The sequence below is a fragment of the Muscardinus avellanarius genome (assembly GCF_963383645.1).
Source record: "Muscardinus avellanarius genome assembly, chromosome: 4".
Classification (NCBI taxonomy): Eukaryota; Metazoa; Chordata; class Mammalia; order Rodentia; family Gliridae; genus Muscardinus; species Muscardinus avellanarius.
The window spans coordinates 45770066-45790274 of NC_137789.1; positions in this window are offsets into that span (position 1 = coordinate 45770066).

The window sequence follows — 20209 nt, forward strand, 5'->3', positions numbered from 1 at the left end:
AACGTGTTTTAGAGGCAAGAACACAGTACTGGCAAAACCTCACACTGAGGAGTGGCAGTAGGCCCCTTTGTATGGGAGCCACTATGGGCCTGCATGATAGGAGATACTTTGTATATACTATCCCATTTCATTAAATTACCCAAAAGTATGAAGCATCAGCTTGAACTCCACACTGTGTTTGCATTAGCGCAGTGCCCAAGAAAAATTCCCACCTGTGTTAACACTGAGGATAAGTATATGTTTCTCAAGTAATTGGATTTTTTTAATTTTTGGATTCTGAACTGAATAAATACCTGTGTTTTTGTCTAAGCGAAGGGGTAGAGGAGGAGGGTAGGAGGAAGTAGGAGGAATGATTTACAGTGTCACAACCGCAATTATGTCCCAGTTATAGAATGTGTATAATATACTTTTTAACTTCTTTCCTGTTTCTGTTTATACCCCCACCCTTGTTTTTCTAGCTTCCCTTTAAATTTATGCTATCTTAAATTTTATGCATTCCTGAAAGTAATCATAAATTCATTCTGGAATGAAGGAAAGTAATAAATGTATTTCTAGTCAGTTCCCTATGAGGAAGCAGAGGCTCAATTAATTTATCTTAACTTGTCCGAGATCACAGTAGGCAACTATTGCTGGATAAAAAATCACCCCAAAATGAGCTGAAAACAACAAACATTTGTCTCACTCAGTTTATGGGAGTTAAGAATCTGGGAGCAAATTGGTAAGATGGTTCTAGCCCCAGATCTCCTGAGGTTGCTGTTAAGCTGTCACCAGAACTGCGGTCATCTGAAGGCTTGACTGGGGTTGGAGACATGATGTGTTTCCAACTTACCCTCATGCCTGTTGGCAGAACAGTTTTGTTCCCTGCCAAATGGGCTTCTTCATAGGGCCACTCACAACATGGCAGCTAGCTTTCTCCAGAATGAGTGCCCTGAGGGAGACTGAGAAACCCAGACAGAAACCATAAAATGAACACACAGCCTTCAGAGTGACATAGAATCACGTCTGTAGTATTCTGTTGACCACACATACCAGCCCTTATAAAATTGGATGGGAACTTCACCAGGTTGTGAATTCCAGTTGCAGAGACCACTGGGGGCTTTCTTGGAGGCTGCCACCTACAGTGAGTGTATAATGTTTCTGAGCCTACATGATGCTGCTTTTCCAAAGGTGCTGGATATGGCACCCGAAGCTATCTTGATTTATTTCATCTTGCAAACTAGGAAAATGAACTTCAGCAAGTGTTATGTTCTGTAATCCCAGTTTTCTTCCTCTGAGCCTGCTTATAATTGCCAGTGCAACCACAACTTCAGCCATGACATTTTGTATAGCTATATCATACTAATTAATCACTACTTAAAGGCAACCCACATTCGAACCTTATGTCAACGCTAAGCAGTTTAACTTTTGAATACCACTAAGAAGTTAATACCTTGCCTAACACTAGATATGCTTACATTCTCTGAATTTCATAGTATAAGAAACAATTGATTATAATTTTACTTCCATATACTTTTTAAGTGTATGGGAAATGTATTGCATAAAGGATAAAAGTTTTTGATGACTCCATATCACATAAGAGGAAATCTTCAATGTAATGAAAAAAACCCATAAAGATATTTTTTATGGAACATATTTTTGCTGCATTGCTGAATTGTAGCCAGATTTTGTCAGGGAAATAAATTAGAAAATGTTGTTTTCCTAGTTTCGGGGAATTGCTAAGCTCAATGTTCAGTTTCAAACCACAAATCCATGACTCACCAATAAATGGCCTGGATAAATGAACACAGAGGATCTCATTTGCTTCTGAACATCACCCTACTTTTTGATGATGATGATTATATTTTGTATCTGTAAATTCTATTTTTACTTGAGATTATAAACTGATGTCAGTATCTGTTACTATCAATGTTTATACACAATCCCAAACCAATATCCGAGATTGTGAGATTGTTTTGTGTTTTTTTTAACAATGGTATTTACTAATTCTTACAACTTCAGTTTAAATTCACAAGCCAATGGTTATGTCTATGGCATATGTTATCTCTCTAGGACTTCCAGGGCCTGCTGTGGCATACCAGTTTGAAATAAGGTGATCAGTTTTGTCAAGAGAGAGAACTTTCTCTTTATAGTTGACTGACATATGCAAATTAATTTGATAAATAACCCTTGTTTTATGTTCTGCAAGTGGAGAAAAGAGTTAAGACTCAGTCTCTGTGCCTTTAAAAACTTGTGGTATATCTGCTGAAGGAGCATGAATGGGAATTATTATAAAACTATGTGAAATAACAGAAGTGAATTTTCTGAATACAAAATTCTTGAGAAGGAAAGTGAAAGGGATTAATTTTGCCTGGTAATAGAGGGGAGGGATGCCAGGAAAGATTTTCCCTTAGATCATTGGTCTCCTAATACGGGTCTTAGAATAATAATAGAATTTTTGCTGATTTGTGGCAGAATGAAAGGGGGGAAAGGAAAGTGAGTTTTTAAAAAAATTAAACATAATTCCATATGCCAATTTTATGGTTTTAAAATTATTCATCTTGAAATTAGTTCACTTCCATGTATCTTCTGTTAAGTTATTCTTTATAAAAATCATGATGGTAATATGTATTATACTGTTTTCTTTCATTGCAAAATGAAAATTGGTAGCCTCACATCAGTCTGCATTTTTGTGTCTTTGCTCATTTCTTTGTCCTTCAAATCCTAAAGATTAGGAGCCTCGTCATGGATGTGACTGCATGTGAGCTGGGGTTGAAGAGACACTGACTCCTCGAGAAAGGTGCTGCTGCCATTGGCCTGCCTCAGCTTAACATCTGAATTAAGGGGAAATTAATTTGCAAGAAGGGAAAAATATATGCTTGCTTTTTACAACTGGTTTTGAATGTTTTTCTTGCATCTGTCTGGGGGAGTACTGGAGGAAGGTGAGAAGCAAGAGAGAAAACCTGGGTGGGCAGTGGTGGAGAAGTGAACTGTGTGTGGAAAGTGCTGGTGCCCACATGAAAACTGGTTTGGGAAGGATTTTCCCCCATACAATCCTACACCCTTTAGATAAAATTAGACTTGATGAATGTAAGCCTTCCACTTACTTCTATGTGTTCGTTTGGTTAGAAAATAAAAAGATCCTTGGGATATAGAACCCTCCCATCAACAGTTTTTCTCAAGGGGAAGAGAGAGGAGTGAACCATCGGATCTATGTGGCTAAGCAAATCAGCAGTAACAGAATCTTTGACAGCCTCACTGAAGGCTACCCGTGCCCAGTGTCCTCATTCACCTCACCTACAACAGCAAAGCTTTTCATCCATTTGCACATGATCCCTCTCTGGAATTGAACAATATCCATAATTTCAGGGAATGTATTATGTATGAAGAGAGATTCAAGGAGAATCATAAAGACTCTTAAAAGGTTGAATAGTATAAAATATGTTTAAGAAGACTATAGGGATTTCTTTTTCTGTACTCTAAGGGCAACTACCTTATAGGAACTTAATCTGCCCTGCATTCCTCCCAACATTAGCACTTTCAGAAATTATCAGACTTCCTTGAAAACTTTCTAGACAACAACTGGAAATAAGCTTCATCTCTCTGTGCATTTGGATGCAGTCTCTACGTAGGGTCAAGCAAGAGGCTCAGAAGTCAATGTGTTCTGTTTGGATCCTCATTCCACTTCTTAGTACTGTCAAGTATGTGTTAGGCCTCAGCTTCCTAGTCCCTACAATGAGGATAATAGTTTTTACTTCATAGGGCTCTTGCAATTAAGCATATACAATAACGATAAGTTACTACTCTTTAATTTCTGGAGTGTCTTTCTCCTACCCCCTCTTTCTCTAGCTTTCTACCATCTTCCATCTTTGAGCCTGGAGGGTTCTGATTCTTGTAGACTAGTTGGTTCTTCAAGGTTCCTTGAAACTAAAGCATCTGTAATATGAACAAAAAATGTGCTAGTGTTTACAGTGTATATAACTTACTGTAATTGACTGTCCTGTCTTTAAGCAAATGAATCAAAAAATGTATCATATTTCTAGGTAAAGCCATATAGAGAAATAAAATATTTATGCAAATTATGCATTCTCTCACTAGTCCTCAGACTTTTCCTCTCCCTCTGATCTTTAGCAACTCAGCAATGAAAATATTGCAAGGAGGAACTCACCACTGGTGATGAGCGAGACTTTCCTGTTTGGTGCTTTGTAGAAATAAGATTAGTGGCCTGGAGGGATGCAGTCATAACCTTATCTGGCTCACACAGGTGTGTTTATAGCCTGCCTGCCCTGAAATGACCAGCTGAGCTGCTGGACATGGAGCGAAAGACTAACAAGGCCCCTTTCATACACTCCCATAAAGCATATTTTCTAAACAAATTAAAAGGTGGAGGAGTCACAAGATTACATTTCTTATTTGGGAAATATGGAGGTAGGTTGGATTACTCTAACCTGGAAGAGCACTGAGTTTAGCCACTAAACTTATTCAGTTACTGTTGGGTACCTGATATGTGCCAGGCATTGTCCTGGACACTAGAGATAAAATAGGACAAAGACCTTGTTCTCATAGAACTTGCAGCTGGTGAGGAAAAACTCCACAGAATGATTCCATAGGAATTCCACACTGACCCAGTCCTCTTGTGGCATAGGGATGCCCTGAGGGTGGGCTTGAGGCTTTCTCTACAATGAGCACTGTGATTAAGATTTGATGAGACTAGCCAGGCATGCACCTGTAATCCGAGACTCCTGGGAGCCTGAGGCAGAAGGATAGCAAATTGGAGGCCATGCTAGGCAACTTAGCAATAACCTGTCACAGAAAAATAAAGAGGGCTGGGGATGCACCTCAGTGGAAAAAGTTCCCCTGAGTTCAATCTACAGTACTGCAAAATATTTATATGTTCACAGAAACTTAGGTGTGTGTATGTAGCGATGTTAAACTCTTATTACCAAAATAGTAATTCCCATTAGAGCATTTTTGACCTTTCAAAAATGATTGTCACGACTGCAGAGATCTATTTTCGTCCAGCTTTCTCAAGTTCATGTTCTTTGTGGTAGTCAGCAAGGAAAACACCACCCTGCTGCAGCTGTAATGGAATAAGCTCTATGTTATCTGTGATATTCTAGCTCTGACATGCTGAGAAGCAAACTTTTGATTTACCTAATATTGTTTTGTGTTTTCGACATCGGATTACTTACCCAGGGTTTTGCTCTTTAATATTATTTAACTTTTACTATGCCTTCTTAAGTTTCAGTGCAAATTTAATAAGGGTCAGCAAGCTTGGATGAAACGTAAACCTGAAAACTATTACAAGTGCTGGTAAAGCCATGAGAATGACCTTCAGATTTCTGTTGGCTAGTGGTTTGTAAAGGGGGAGGGCTAGTTTTAACCTTAAACCCACCTTTACCCCTTGTTAAAAAAAAAAAAAAAGGAAAAACATATGCTAAAACATGCTAATTCAAGCCCAGTATGTTAGGTATACCATTTCAGCTATGGAATGATCTATCAAGTCAACATTTGCTTTTAACTTCAGATATACTGTATTAAGTAATTAAGAACAAGCATTCTCTCAAATGCCTTTCAAAGATTATTCATTAGTCATGACAGAGAGAAAGATATGTTTACAATGGGACGATCTGGCAGGTTTCACCATAACCGAGGAATTATCAATAATGGAGATTATTGACTGGCACAGTCTTCCTGATGAGATACAATGGGAAGTACACAGTATGTGCTAAGCAGCCTTTTTACCAAGATTGTCTGACCTGGATCTAGTCACGAGGAAGCTAGCAGACAAATTCAGGTTCCAAGACATTACATAGGGCAATTGGCTTGGACCCTTCAAAAAAGTCAGTTGTGAAAGTAAATATAAAAAATGAAAAGCTTAAGAATAAGGTAGGGGAATGCTCCAAATTAAGAGAGACTAAAGAGGCATGCTGGAATCGTGGTGATTGGGTGCTGGATCCAACACTGATGGAAAGGAGAGGAAGGCAGCCATGGCCAGTGTCTGCTTACAGGCATTTTGGAGTCAGTTGAAAAATTTTGTATTGATTTTAACTTCCTTGAATCTGATTTGTTATAAAGGAGAATGAATGCCTTTGTTCTTAGGAGATATCTGCTGACATATTTTAGATATGAAATGCCATGAGGTCTGTAGCTGTCAAATAGTTCAAGAAGAAAATGAACATATATGGGGAGAAAGGCAAAGAGGGAAACAAAGGTGGCAAGCTGTTAGTTGGTGAGTCATGAAAGGAATATGTGTGCTCATGGATTTATTCTTGCAACTCATCCAGAGGCCTCAAATTTTTCAAAATGCTTTAGGGAGGTTAATAAACATCTATTTGAAGGAAATGATAGAAATCTGGAACAAAAAAGAGGTGAGAAAACAGACAACTTATATGTAAGCCTTGGAGGAATAAAGCCCAGATAGTGGACAGAACTCTGGAAAGGGAGTCACAGGTGTGATGTTCTCCTGTCTCTGCTGTCACGAGCTCTGACAATGAGATGTTTGCCTAAATGCTCTGCATTCACTTTTGAGGGCTGCCATAACACTATGCCACAAACTGGGTGGCTCAAAACAACAAGAATATATATTGTCTGACAGTTCTGGAGGCCAGAAGTCCAAAATCAAAGTGCACATGGTCGTGTGGTCTCTGAAAGCTGTACAAGAGAGTTCTGCCTTGCTTCTTGCTAGCTGCTGGTGGCTGCCAGCAGTCCATGGCCTCCTTGGCTTGCCACTGCAGTACGTTAGTCTCTGCCTCTGTATTTATGTGTTCTTCCTTCTTGTATGTCTCAGTGTTTCATGCAAGGATACCAGGAATATCGAGTTTGGGCCTATTTTAATGACTTCATCTTAAATTTGATTAACATTTAAAGACCCTATTCCCAAATAAGGTCACATTCACAGGTATTGCGTGTGAGTCAGCTTTCTGTCACTGACAGAATTCCTGTGACAAACAACAGGAGGAAAGGTTTATTCTGGCTCATGGTTTCAGAGATTTCAGACCATGGCTGCTTGGTCCTTTTGCTTCAGGCTCAAGGCACGTAAAACATCACGGTGGGGAGTGCACAGTGTAACAGTGCTGCTCACCTCATGTGGCTGGAAAGGAAATAGGAGGGACACAAAATAGATACCTCAGGCTGGCAACCAGCTCTTTAGCATCTGGCCTTTGGAGGACATTTCAGATCCAAACTATAGCATGTAGGGTATAACGACTTAAATATATATCTTTGAGGGTGGGGACACAATTTAGCCCATAACAATCTCCATCTTTGTTTCCTAACCTCCTAATCAGACATGGGGAGGTGAGGGAGTTGCTGAACCCAAATGAGCTCCGAGAGCTGGGGGTTCCTTGTTTCCACCTGCTCTGTGTTCATGCACTAGTCAGCTTCGGGAAACTGAGGAGTCCAAGAGAGACGTGGTGAGGAGAAGCCTTCCGGCCGTCATAAAGCAGAGAAGCACTGTGGTCTTTGGAAAGCACAATGCATGCAAAGTCTTTGTATGGCGAGCTCTTTTACTTCACTCGATACAGTCATCCTCTGTCCTCATTTTACTTGTCAGAATTATGGTTGTTCAAAACAATTGTTTTCTAAGCTAAATCCTATACTGTAAACCCCATAAAACTATTTAAAAATGAGTAAACATAAAAACTCTTAATTGTTTCAGTCACAAATGTTTTCAGATGTTGGACAGGCCACAAGCAGGAGCAAGTTAACAAGGAAAATCAAGACTCCTCCCTCTGTCTCTGTCCTTCAGGCTAAATAGAGGCCAGATAAGAAGAGAGGACATTCTGTAATGAACACAGGCAGCTGTACCTTCAAACCAACCTGGGCCTCTCCCGCTGGGTCAGCCCTGGGTATCTGAAGAGGCGAGACTTTGAGGCCCTGGGGGGCTTGCAAGCAGAGGAGGGGGTATGAATGGAGACAAGTACCTGGCCTCAATCTTTCCTGAGGCCCCTGTGCTTCAAAGAGAAAACTGTGTCAACGCCAGGGAAGGGGGTAGTTTAAAAAGGACAGTTTCCCAGAACTCAGGACCCATGGTCCCTAGTGTGACATGTGGGCAGAGATGCCTCTGCCCCCTCCTGCTTTTCACTCCACGTGACCTCAGGCGGATACCAGGTATGTAAGCCAGGGCAAGGTGGTGTCTCATCTGGGAAATCTCTGACTTGGGAACGGTAAGCAAAAACCACAGCAAAATGGAATCTTACCCCAAATTAAATAGCACTATTTCTTCCACTTCCAGAAATTAGATAATTAGTCATTTAATTTTAATGTTGTCCTTCTTGAAAGTCTGTTCTGTCACTTCTGCCAACGCTAGGTGAAAACACTGGGAATTCATAGTGTCATTATTATTCTGGTCTTTTTTGCCATGCTTTCAGCAGTGGGAGTTATGGGTTTGTCAGCATTTCCATTATTGTCTTCTTATTCTCAAGGCCTCTTTCTTAGTCACTGGAAATTGCATTGTACTGGATGGAAGCCTAGAGGTAATTTCCTACAGCATTAGAGCAGCTGCATTTTCTTTTTATGGTTGTGTGTGACTTTGCAAGTGATTCCAATATCTTTTTATTAAAAAATTAATTCATACATATGCCTCGACTCTTTCTTTAATGCATATGGCTCTATTCAAGATAGGGAGAGGAATTTTGTGAAGTAGAAGTCACAAACAGCACACAAGAAAGGGGATGCCACAGTCACAACAGAAGCTGGCATGGCCAGGAAGTGCCGGGTGGCATGTGTGACACTTACTTGTGCTCACTGGGATTTGCAATATGAAAGAGGGAAATAAATTAAGAATTTATAAGTATTAGTTGGGCGTGGTGGCACAAACTGGTAATCCTAGTGCTTGGGAGGCTGAGACAGAAGGATTACAGAAGGATTACAGGTTTGTGGCCAGTCTCAGTAATTTAGAGAGACCCTGTTTCAAAACAAAAAACTAAAAAGGGCTAGGGGTGTAGTTTGGAGGTAGAAAGCACCTGGGCTCAATCCCCAGTAAAATCACACGCACACGCGCACGCGCACACACACACACACACACACACACACACACACACATTATATTTATTATAGATATTGGAATTTTCTCAAGTCATAGAATTTCAGTACTGGAAGAGGACCTTACATCTTATAGATGGATCACAGATGCTAATTTCATCAATCTCACATTCCCTCTTCTCTCCTTCCAACAAAGTATCAGTTGTCTGTTGCTACATTACAAATCAACACAAAGTAGAGCAGCTTAAAAGCAGTCATGGAGTAGCTCCTGATTCTGGTACCAGGCAGTCTGCACTGAGCTCAGCTAGTTGGTGGTTCTCTTAGTCCCACCTGGGCTCACTCTTGTGTCTGCAATGTGTTGAGGTCAGGGTTGTGCAATGTGTTGGTGTGCAGGGATCAGAGGTTAATATGATCTTTGGTCCTTTCACTGAAAACTCTCCTCTTTCCTGTCTAGCCTCCACATATATACTGCTCGCCCATATAACGCCCATCTTGCCCTACCCCTTAGGTGGCTCCTTTCTGACTTCAGATAAGCCCACATTCCCAGCATGGTATTCTAGGCTCTTCCCCATCTGGCCCCACACTCCCGGATGTTCTTACTCACCATGAATCCTTTGTCCTTCTGCCCTGCTGCCTTTGTTCATGCTAGTGCTACCTCCAGGAATGTCTCCCTCCCATCTCTACCTATGTTCTTTTTTTATGAACCTGCCCTGATAAGGCTATCTAATGCTCCTGGGCTCTTTGATTGCTCACTCTGTCTCCTCTGAGAATCATTCTTCCTCTCCTCCAAAGTGTCCCATGGCACAAGAGAGCAGGATACAATGGGACTTGTATTATGTTGAACTCACTGGTTTACCTATGGGCTCTGCAATCCTGTCACCTGGGCATCTCCCCAAGACCATTTTTGAATATTTTTGTCCCATTATCCTGTAGGTATCTGTTTTATTTGTTGTTTCTCCATTGACTGTGGCCCGTCTTCAAGCCTGTGTGTGTTCACCATTCTGCTCGACCCCAGCCCAGGTTGTGGCACCGGGGACCCCGGTAACTGTATTCTGAAGGACCTGGAGGGTGAGCTAATGAATCCCAGTTGCTTTTCTTCTGAGTGGTGTGACCTTGGGAAAGTAACATAACCCATCGGTGACTTTGTCTTTGCACTTGTAAATTGGGGTAATAACGCCTACTTATAAAGGTGATTGAGGTAATGCTTACATTTTAAAAAAGGCTGTAAGTGGGGGGAGAGGATATGAGGGAGGATCAGTGTCACATGAGCTGTGAGTAATAAGTCACATCATAATGGTAATAGTGATAATGGCTAGAACTTTTATAATAGCTGCCACCTGCTAAGCATTTCATACCATTATCTCATTAAATTTCTCCCATTCTTTGAGGGAGGGATTATTGTACCTATCATACAAATAGCTGAACTTATTATTTGGGGCTGGAGATGTAGCTTTGCATAGAGCACTTGCCTAGCATTCAGGAGGGCCTAGATTCCATCACCAGTAAAACACACACACACACACACACACACACACACACACACACACACACACACATCTAAAACAAAGAACAGAATAGAGACACAGGATGTGCAGCACCAGCCCAACCACAGAGCTGGGAGTCAGAGCAAGCCGTGGAGGCCAAGCATCAGCATTTCTGGGCCCATCTCAGGGGAGAGCTGGTAGCTGCTCTCCTGGGCTCAGCTGTCCTCATCTGACACCGATTCCTAATAACCTGGAAGATAACTGCAAAGAGCAGAGGAGGAAAACAAAGCAGACAGCCAAAGGGGCTGGTGCGGAGAAGGAGAGAGGAAACAGGATTCGGGTTGGGGAAGCACAAACCAAGCTGAGCACAGGGAGTAAATCCACAGTGAGGACAGTGGGGTCAAGAGAGAAGAAAGAGGGCCCCCGGCTGACAAGCAGCTGGGTGGTGATGGACAGTAACCGAGATGCTGCTCTGTAACGTGATGAGGCAGCGCGCGGTCACAGCTATTCCGGGCGACACTTGCCGGAGCTGTTGACGTGCAGAGAGGTCCTGCTCTCCTCTTAATGGTCACCAAGGTGCGGCCATCTGAGTGTGTCTGGTATACACATGTGCACACACACAACACAACACACAACACAACACATACAAACTCTGATACTGAGCCCCATGAAATCCCTATGGATTACTTTCTTCCTCTCCAAGTTTTCTCCGTTTCCTACTATCCATAAGAGAAATTTTGGGTAGAAATGTAGTTCTTGGACACACTGACAAGCTAGTCCCAAGTTCCAGATCTCTCTCTAATCCAACGCTCTGTTCCCTCTAGTTCATCTAGAGGCAATATTGCTTACCTGGGCTTACTGATGGCTCGTCCTCTGTCTTCCTCCATACGTGTAATGTCTTCTTCCATCCACTTAATTATTCTACTGCACTGAGTCTACTTCCTCAACTGTAATAGTAACAGCATGACTTTGTGGGGCTGTGAAGATGAAGCGTGAAAGGTAAGCTCCTGTGAAGCCTTGGTCCTTGGCAGAGGGAGATCACCGTTTCCTTTCAGTCTGTCCAGGGGCTCGTGGGAGCACACCACAGTTTGTCCATAGCCTTCATATTTAGAGGCCTATGGGTTTTGATTAATCAGGTATTGAACATATTCACAGAGTAAAGTCTATAGGGGAAGAATTAAAAGCCAGTTTGAGGGCCTTCTTCTAGAGATATAGTAGCCCCAATCTTCAGGAGGTGGCACAAGTGGCTTTAGAAATATGCCAGGCATTAGAGCCACATTTCCCTGTTCTGGGCCCTTTCAGAGCTGTGCTATCAGGAGGGTCTTCGTGTGTGACCACAGCTGGCATAGCTCAGCAGTGATTCTCCCTTCCCAAACCTTCCCCACTGCCATGCCTCTGAGGCTTAATAGCACTGTTCAAATAAGACGTGGCTGTTGTTGCCAGCATGCAGATCACTGCTGTAGCCCCACCTGACAGAAAGGGTAGAGGGCTTCTGGAGCTTCATCTAGCTCTGCCTGTGTTGTGGGAACTTATACTGAGAAGATGTCTCCTGGCACTCTCAGCTGGCTGCTTCCTGTGGGGAGGAAAGGACATCTCTAAATTTCCAATAGGAAGATCCTCTGGATCATCCAGCCCAGCATCCTGCAGGCTCCAGAGGTAACACTGCCTGTCTTCAGACCCTTGTCAGAGTAAGTAAGCATTCCTACCTGACCACACATGTAGCGCCCTCCACCACAAAGTCTTGGGTGAGTGGGGTGCCTCCAGGGGTGGGGGACAGAGAAACCCAAGCAAGAACAGCAGAGAAAGTCACGTGCCATTGTCTTCTCTCTGCAGAACTGACTAAGCAAAATTATGAGCCGGCCAAGAATGATCTTTCTCCTGATTCAGGAACCTGAATCTATTCTTGTAGTATTTGATTTAATCAATTAATAAAATGCTTGCATGAGCTCTTTTTTTCTTTATAAGCAGATACATTTCTCCATAAACTATTAGGAAAGACTATGCTTTTTAATTGAGTGCAACCCTTTACTGGTGACTTTTGTGCATATTGGAATGTCTGTAGTTTTATAGTCCCTTTAAAAGTACTTACTGATAAGGATTATAATGAAACCTCTTGGTAGAAAATGAGGGCAGTCTCCCTGCTTCTTTACCCTTACTTTTATCCAAAAGGTCTGCTTGAGGAGCTGCCCTTATAAACCCTTCTTTGAAAACTTCTTGGTTTAGTTTTGTCTAATGGAGAAGCCAAAATGTTTTGCTAGTTTCCAAGGAGACTGGTGCAGAAGGCAGAGTTGTTGCTGCTCAGACACAGTTTTGGGAGGTGTGTTAGTGGCTCACAAGGCCCCTAAGCCCAACATCTCTGGAGTAGCACATTACCTAATAAGCTGTGTGGCCCAGGCAAGTTTTCTCAACCTCTCTTGAGATTAGCTTCCTTCTTTAAACAAAGTGGACACTTGCAGTTATAAGCCTACTTTATACAGCAGTTGCAGGAATGAAATGGTGCAGCTGATAAAGGGCTTTGTAGAGACCACAAGCCACACAATGCCACGGGTAATTATTGTGTTGTTATGGCTGCCTGCTCTTAACTGGAGCTAGTCTGGAGAATTTTATTTTTCCAGGTGACAATGTCTTTACTTCCAAGTTAAGATGGTTAAATTCCATCAAGGGCTTGGAACAAAGTCATCCATCTTTCTCTTTCATTCAAACTGAAATAGTATATCTTGGAGACAAGATTGAATTATATCTGTGTACTCACTAGTACCACGAGACATTTCTAGGCATTATGTCCTTGGATTTGAAAATTGTTGCCTCAAAACATCCTTTTTCCCTGCAGAGTTCTGCAGAGCTATTCTGCACCCACACAGAGCCAGCCGATATGGAGTTCAAGATCTCCTCTCACAGGATATCAGTCACCAAACTCACTTGTAGTTGAAGGAGATTTCAGGAAAGATTCAGGGGCTTGAGGTGCTAAGACAACTTTACCATAAGGACCAGTTGATTCACAGGATTATACATAGTGAAGTTAGAAAGTTATGTGAGCCAGGCATGGTGACACATGCCTGTAATCCTGGTACTTAGGAGGCTGAGATAGGAGTATCACTGGAACAGACCAGCCTCAAAGCAACTTAGCAAGACCCTGTCTCAAATTATGAAGTAAAAAGGGCTGGTGTGTGGCTTGAAGGTACAATGTGCCTAGGCTCAATCCCCAATAACCAATAACACACACACACACACACACACACACACACACACACACACACACACACATGTTTTCTGAGCCAAGCTCCTCATTTTAAAATGAGAAAATTATGGTTCAAAAATAGCTAAGTAAGCAAGTAATCTTGCTTAATTGATTCAGTAGCTACTTTTGCAAGACAGATTTTATGACGTCTAGGCCAATTCTCTTTTCATTCCATTATTATTAATACTAACAACCTCCACATCCCAGTGACGGCCACTGCTTATTTGACAAGGAATATGTGTCAGATGTTGTGCTATTTACATATATTCACTCTTTTAACTTCTACATAAACCAGCCAGGCAGATATTAGGCCGATTTTACAGATGAGGGAGATGAAGCTCAGAAATCTTAATTCTTCCCAAGGTTCAGGTATTAATATTTTATATCAGCGCACAGAGAAGAGAGCAGGAAGGGGTGTGGGTGTTGTGGCTATTGCTGCTATTCATGTACAAAACTGTATCTACGTTTTACTAAAGTTTAGAGATGAAAAATCACTCTTCACCCCAAATATCAAACAGTGTTAAGGAAACATACTTTGAATTGAACTATTACAAAAACTCACTTGAAGTACAGCCTGACTGGATGAGGATGTGAGCCATCCACACCCTTCCGCATACCAAGCTTTCAGAGTTCAGACACCAGATGAGTCATCAGAGAGGTCTGCTGCGGGCCTTTGACCGCAGTAGAAATACTCATTTCCCCAATTGCTCAGCAGCAAAACATTGAGATCAACTTCTTTTACGTAGTAGGAATGCTAAAAGCATTTTTCAGCCTTAGCACTGCTCTTAACATAATGAAACCAGCCTTTGTTGCCCCTGCTGAAATTTCATTCTAAAAACTCTAAGCTCAGGCTTTTTCTCTTCTTGCTTAGCAGGAGTTTGGAAGAGAGGCTTATTAGGCCAGGCTCATCAGCTACCAAGATAAATTTGCCTGCTCTTTAATCTCCGCATCATGTTTTGCCAACTTTCATTAAAAAGTTACACTTCTCTATAAAGTCTTTACACACTCTGAACAAGTTACAGAGCATGAATTTAAAAACCTTGAACATGCAGTTAATTATAATTTGAAGAATCAAAGAACATTTTTCAGAAATTCTCTCATCCTTAAAATGCTAACTTTACATTAAACAATACTGTAAACAAATGTTCCCAAGGCACCAGAATCATTTTCTGAAATTTCTCCGGTACAAAAATAAGAGAAAAGGGACAGTAGTTTCTGAAATCAGCCAAGGCTCTTCTAGTCTGTGGAGAAACTGAAGGAAGCTGAGAAAGAAGAGAGATCTGTGGTTTATTACTGGCTGTTATGTCTGGACAGAGGGGGATGATATTCATTTAACAGGACATTTAAAGAGAATGAGCTAGCCGGGCGTGGTGGCGCACGCTTGTAATCCCCGCGCTTGGGAGGCTGAGACAGGAGGATCGCACAGGTTCGAAGCCAGCCTCAGCTACTTAGTGAGGCTCTCGGCAACTTAGTGAGACCCCGTTTCCAAGTAAAATATAAAATAGGTCTGGGAGTAGAGACCAGAGGTAGAAAAGTCCCTGGGTTCCACTCTCAGTACCACCAAAGAGAGAGAGAGAGAGAGAGAGAGAGAGAGAGAGAGAGAGAGAGAGGAGAGACAGAGAGAGAACCAGCCAGGTGTGGTACATACTTGTAATCCCAGTACCTGATAGTCTGAGATAAGAGGATCTAGAGGTTCTAGGGTAGCCTCAGCAATTTAGGGAGACCTTCAGCAGCCTGGGGAGACCCTGCTTCCAAAAACCTAAAAGGGCTGGCTGAGAGTGTAGCTCAGAGGTAGAATGCCCCTAGATTCAATCCCTAGTACCACAAATGCGAATAATATTAAGGATAATCATAAATAAGGAGAACGAGCTATGCTAAGTGGAGCCTCCACCATCTCTCTTGCTGCCTGCGTCCCTGCCACCCTTTCTCTCCATGTTTTCTTGTATTTGTTCACACTCAGCAGTCCAACCCTTAGGGCTTGAGTCTCTATTACGTAACAGGTCCACGGGATCCCAGACCGAAACTGCAGTGGCGTATGCCCTCTGCAGAGCCCGCTGTCTATGAGTAGAAGTAGACATTGCCTGGGTCACTACAATACGATGGCATTCCTGCCACAATGGAGAGACGGACAGAACGGACGGGAGCTCGGGCTGCCGCACAACTTTAGAGACCGGGGATGGATTTGGTGAGGAGGTGACACTTCAGCTGGACTGAAAAATGCTAACTAGCAGTTAGCCAGCCAGGGAGAGAAAGGGGAACGGACATGCCAGACAATGGGTACAGTGAGTTACAGAGGCGCAAAGACAGGAAAGCTCAGCCTTAGTCGAGGGTGGCAGTACTGGTGCACAGGAAAGAGAAAGAGGAAGGCTGAGCCCTGTGTTTTAAGGACCTTTGACTCTAGGGTAGGAACTGGGGATAATATGGAAGTGGGAACTAGAGAAGGACATTCATGGAGGGCCTGACCTGCTCAGGTGTGTGTTAGGAAGAGAAACTGGCTAGAAATATTAAGAGTGAGTGGAAAGGAGGGAAGCCTGGGGATTGTAGGGTTACCCCAATGCATTAGGGTTTTTTAGAAAAACTGAACCAGTAAGCTATATGTGGCTGGGTGAGATGGCACATGCCTGTAATCCCAGGACTACAGAGGCTTAGACAGAAGGGTTGCAGGATCAGTATCAGTGCATGGTGACTTAGCCAGACCTTGTTTCAAAATAAAAATTAAAAAGGGCTGGGGGTATAGCTCAGAGATAGAAACACCCTGGGTCAAATCCCCAGTACCACACACATACAAAATAGGATGTATGTGTACACAGAGACTAAGAGAAAAGGAGAAAAAAAGATAATTGACCCACATGCTTTTGAAGGTTTAGAAGTCCTGATCCAGACCCAGGGGAGTCAGTGGTGTAGTTTTGGTCCAATTCCAAAGAGCTAAGAAGGAGGATAGTGGGTGGTGTGAGCTCCAGCCTGAGTCCAGGTCTAAAAACAGGAGGAGACACATATCCCAATTTAAAGACAGGCAGAAAGAAAGAATTATTTCTCCTTCAGCCCTTTGGTTCTGTTCAGATCTTCAACTGCTTGGAGGGGGCCCGCCCACACTGTGGAAGGAAGTCTGCTTTACTTAATCTACCAATTTAAATGTTGATTTCATCTAAAAACACTCCCACAGACATGCCCAGAACAGTTTCTAATCCAATATCAGGGTAATCCATGGCCCAGTCCAACTGACACATAAAATTTACCATCATTCCCAGCCACCAACACTCCCACTCACTGGTTTTCTGGCTCCTCTGCTACCTTGTCCTCTATCAACTTCCAGAGAGATCTTCCCGAGAAGCCAATCTGGGCCTGCCACAGCCTGTGTGAAGTTCTTCCTTGCACCTGCTTCTTAGAACATACAGTCAGTTCTTGGGCAGGGCAGACCCTGGCCACCAGGGGACCTGCTTCTCCAGGTTCTCCTCACCCTGCCCACTGGCTACATCACACAGATTACTCTGGAAGGTGCCATGGGCTGTTTCTTTCTGAGTCTTTTCACTGACAACAGCCTCTACCTGAAACAGTTATGGGCTCCCTTCCTCTGGCCTCCAGCTAGCTCCTAATTAATCCTTAAGACTCATTTTAGGTTATTCTTCTGTTCTAGAAAATCTTCTCTGGCATCACCTCCCTCCTGGATCTAGGTTAAGAACTGTGCGCATCTGTTCCAAAGCCTCCTCCTGCCTCCCCAGATTTGACTCTTGCCCCAGTGTGTTGTATAGTAATAGAGGCTGCTCACCCTCATCAAATATCTACCCCATGCCAGGCACCGTACCCAGTGCTTTATATGCATCAACTCCTCTAATCCATGTAACAAACTTTGGTGGTAGGTACTGTGAGGAACCCCATTATAAGGAGAAGGGGAGTAAAGTAATTTTCCCATGGCTACGATTGGTAGGGAGTAGTTCCAAGACTCACAGCCAGGTTAACTGGACTCCCAAACCTGTGCCCCTGACCACTGTTGTACTGTTTGAGTTTCTTTCCCCTTGATCTCATGCTGGATCAGAATGGGGATGCTCCTTATCAGTGTGTCCGCAGCACCCAGCACAGTGCCTGGCATAGAGAAAAAAACGAAGTTTGTTGAAAGATAGTGGCAAGGAGTGAAAGGGGGGTGAAGAATGAGCAGAGTGATGGCAGAGTGCGTCTTCATATGGCCAAGTAGAGGGGCAGAGAGAAAAAGAATCAATATGGCAATAGCGAGAGATAGATAGATAGATAGATAGATAGATAGATAGAATAGATAGATAGAGTGTGTGTGTGTCCGTGTAGACAGGAGGTTCTTCATCACAATTCTAGGCTGAATGAAAGGAGCCAGTGAAAACAGAGCGCGTGAAGATGCAGAAGGTAAAGGGGTCTTGGATGGAGCAGTTTCCCGCGCTCACACAAGGAGGCCTCCAGCAAGGAGCTGGCATGAAGGAAGTCAGCTTTCTTGGAAGATCTTAGGCACATTTTATTTGTTTGTTTGTTTGTTTGTTTATTTACTTATTTATTTATTTGGTGGTACTGGGGTTCCTGGAAGCCCTTCTATCTTCGGGCTACCCTCCCAGACCTATTTTATAATTTTTTATTTGGAAACAGGGTCTCTTAAGCCAGTGAGGCTGGTTTCAAACCTGCGCGATCCTCCTGTCTCAGCCTCCAAGCGTGGGGATTACAAGCCTGCGCCACCACGCCTGGCCCTGAGGCACATTTTAAATTCACATTTCTGCTTTGTAATATTTCTCAAAGGATGTATCTCCTTGAGCATTGCATTTGGAAACAGTGTAACGAATACATGTGGACGATTGCATAAGCTAGCAAAATAAAATGGCATTAATCTAATCAGCCCCTTTTGCCCACATTTGCAGCTGCTCAGAAAGGTCAAGCCTGGAATGTGCTAAGTAATGAGAACGTGAGAACGTGAAGAGGCCTACAGAAGAGATGGCCCAGAGCAGGCGCCATGCAAAGGAGGAAACCGGAGCCCAGAGAGGCCGGCAGAGTGACCCAGGACCACGGCTACTGAGTGGCAGCAGAGCCCTGCCTGGGCCAACACTCTTGAGACTCCTAAGCCAGTGCTCACAAAAGTCACCTTTTGTTGGCTGGCACACCAAGGTGGCGTCAGGGAGAACTGAGAGCAACCCTGAGCTGGTAAATTCCCTTAAAAAGCTGTTGTAATCATTAAATAGTGTGTCAAGCTCCCCAGTGTGTCTGGGCCGCAATAGATGTTCAAAATGTGGGTCTCCATGGAGTGACTCCACATTGGATTCCCCCAATAAACATGTGTGTTTATGCACACATGTTCACCTGCGACCGACCAACACTTAGCCAGACCAGTTCCATCCCATTCTATTGAGACGTGTGAAAAAGCATCTATGGTCAATTTAAAAATGGTTTTAGCAGGCGGGCATGGTGGTGCATGCTTGTAATCCCAGCATTTGGGAGGCAGAGGCTGGAGGATTGCAGTTCATCGCCAGCCTCAACTACTTAGCGAGGACCTTTGCAACTCAGCGAGACCCTGTTTCAAAATAAAGAATAAAAAATAAGGCTGGGGGTGTGCCTTGGAGGTAGAATGCCCCTGGATTCCATCTCCAGTACAAAAAAAAAAAAAAGATTTTAGCAATCATAGATTTAGTCAGTCCAACTGGAAATAGAAATGTTTCCATGTTCTTTTGGGGAATTGTTACAGGTGTAAGTTTGCTGATAAGATCCAATACCTGCATTTGTGAGACTGAGACTCAGATCCCGGATGAGGAGCAGTGCTCCCCCAAGCACATTCTGAGGCCCTTGAGACCTGGGCCTGGAAATTTTGCCAAGGTCAGAAACACATTTCTGTCTGACCCTATCCAGGGAGAGGTGGGGGGGCCGGCTCTGCCCATCTGCTCCCTTTGCCTGTGGTGAGTCTCCCACAGTCTCCGCTGGCCCAGGTAGGGCCTTAGAAGGGTTGTAGGAAGCCCTGCACATGCTCTGCTAGCCTGGAAGCCAGAGCAGGAGAAGCTGAGGCCTGGGGAGTTCGGGGATTTAGGCCTTAACATTGTTGCATGGCCCAAACCCCCCTGTGCCACCTTCTGCCCCCAGAGCCATTCCTGCAACGGTGTCCTCATTATCTCCCGCCTGCCCCTGCCCTGGGCCACCAGAGCCTGCGCAGCCTCATGCAGCCACTGCGCTGTCCCTGCCCTGTGTGGTACAGGACTTGCTCCGGGTTTCCCTTCCCAGTTCCTTCCCTTCCTTGGTCTCAAGCCCTCTCTTGTCTGGTACTTCTCACTCCACCTTGCTGACATTACCCCAGACTCTCCTTGGTTTCTGGATTTCATTAGCCTCTTCTCAGTGCAGGCTCTCTGAACAACACCACACTCAACAGCCAACTAAAGTCCTATTCATGGGGCCAACCCAATAATAACCAGGCCATGGTCCCATCCAAGCCCCAGCTTCAGGAGAGCTTGAAAAGTTTCCCATGACATCTAAGCTCTGTTTCTGTAACAGCTAAGGCTCACCCCAGGACATGCCCAGTATCCCTCCGACCCTA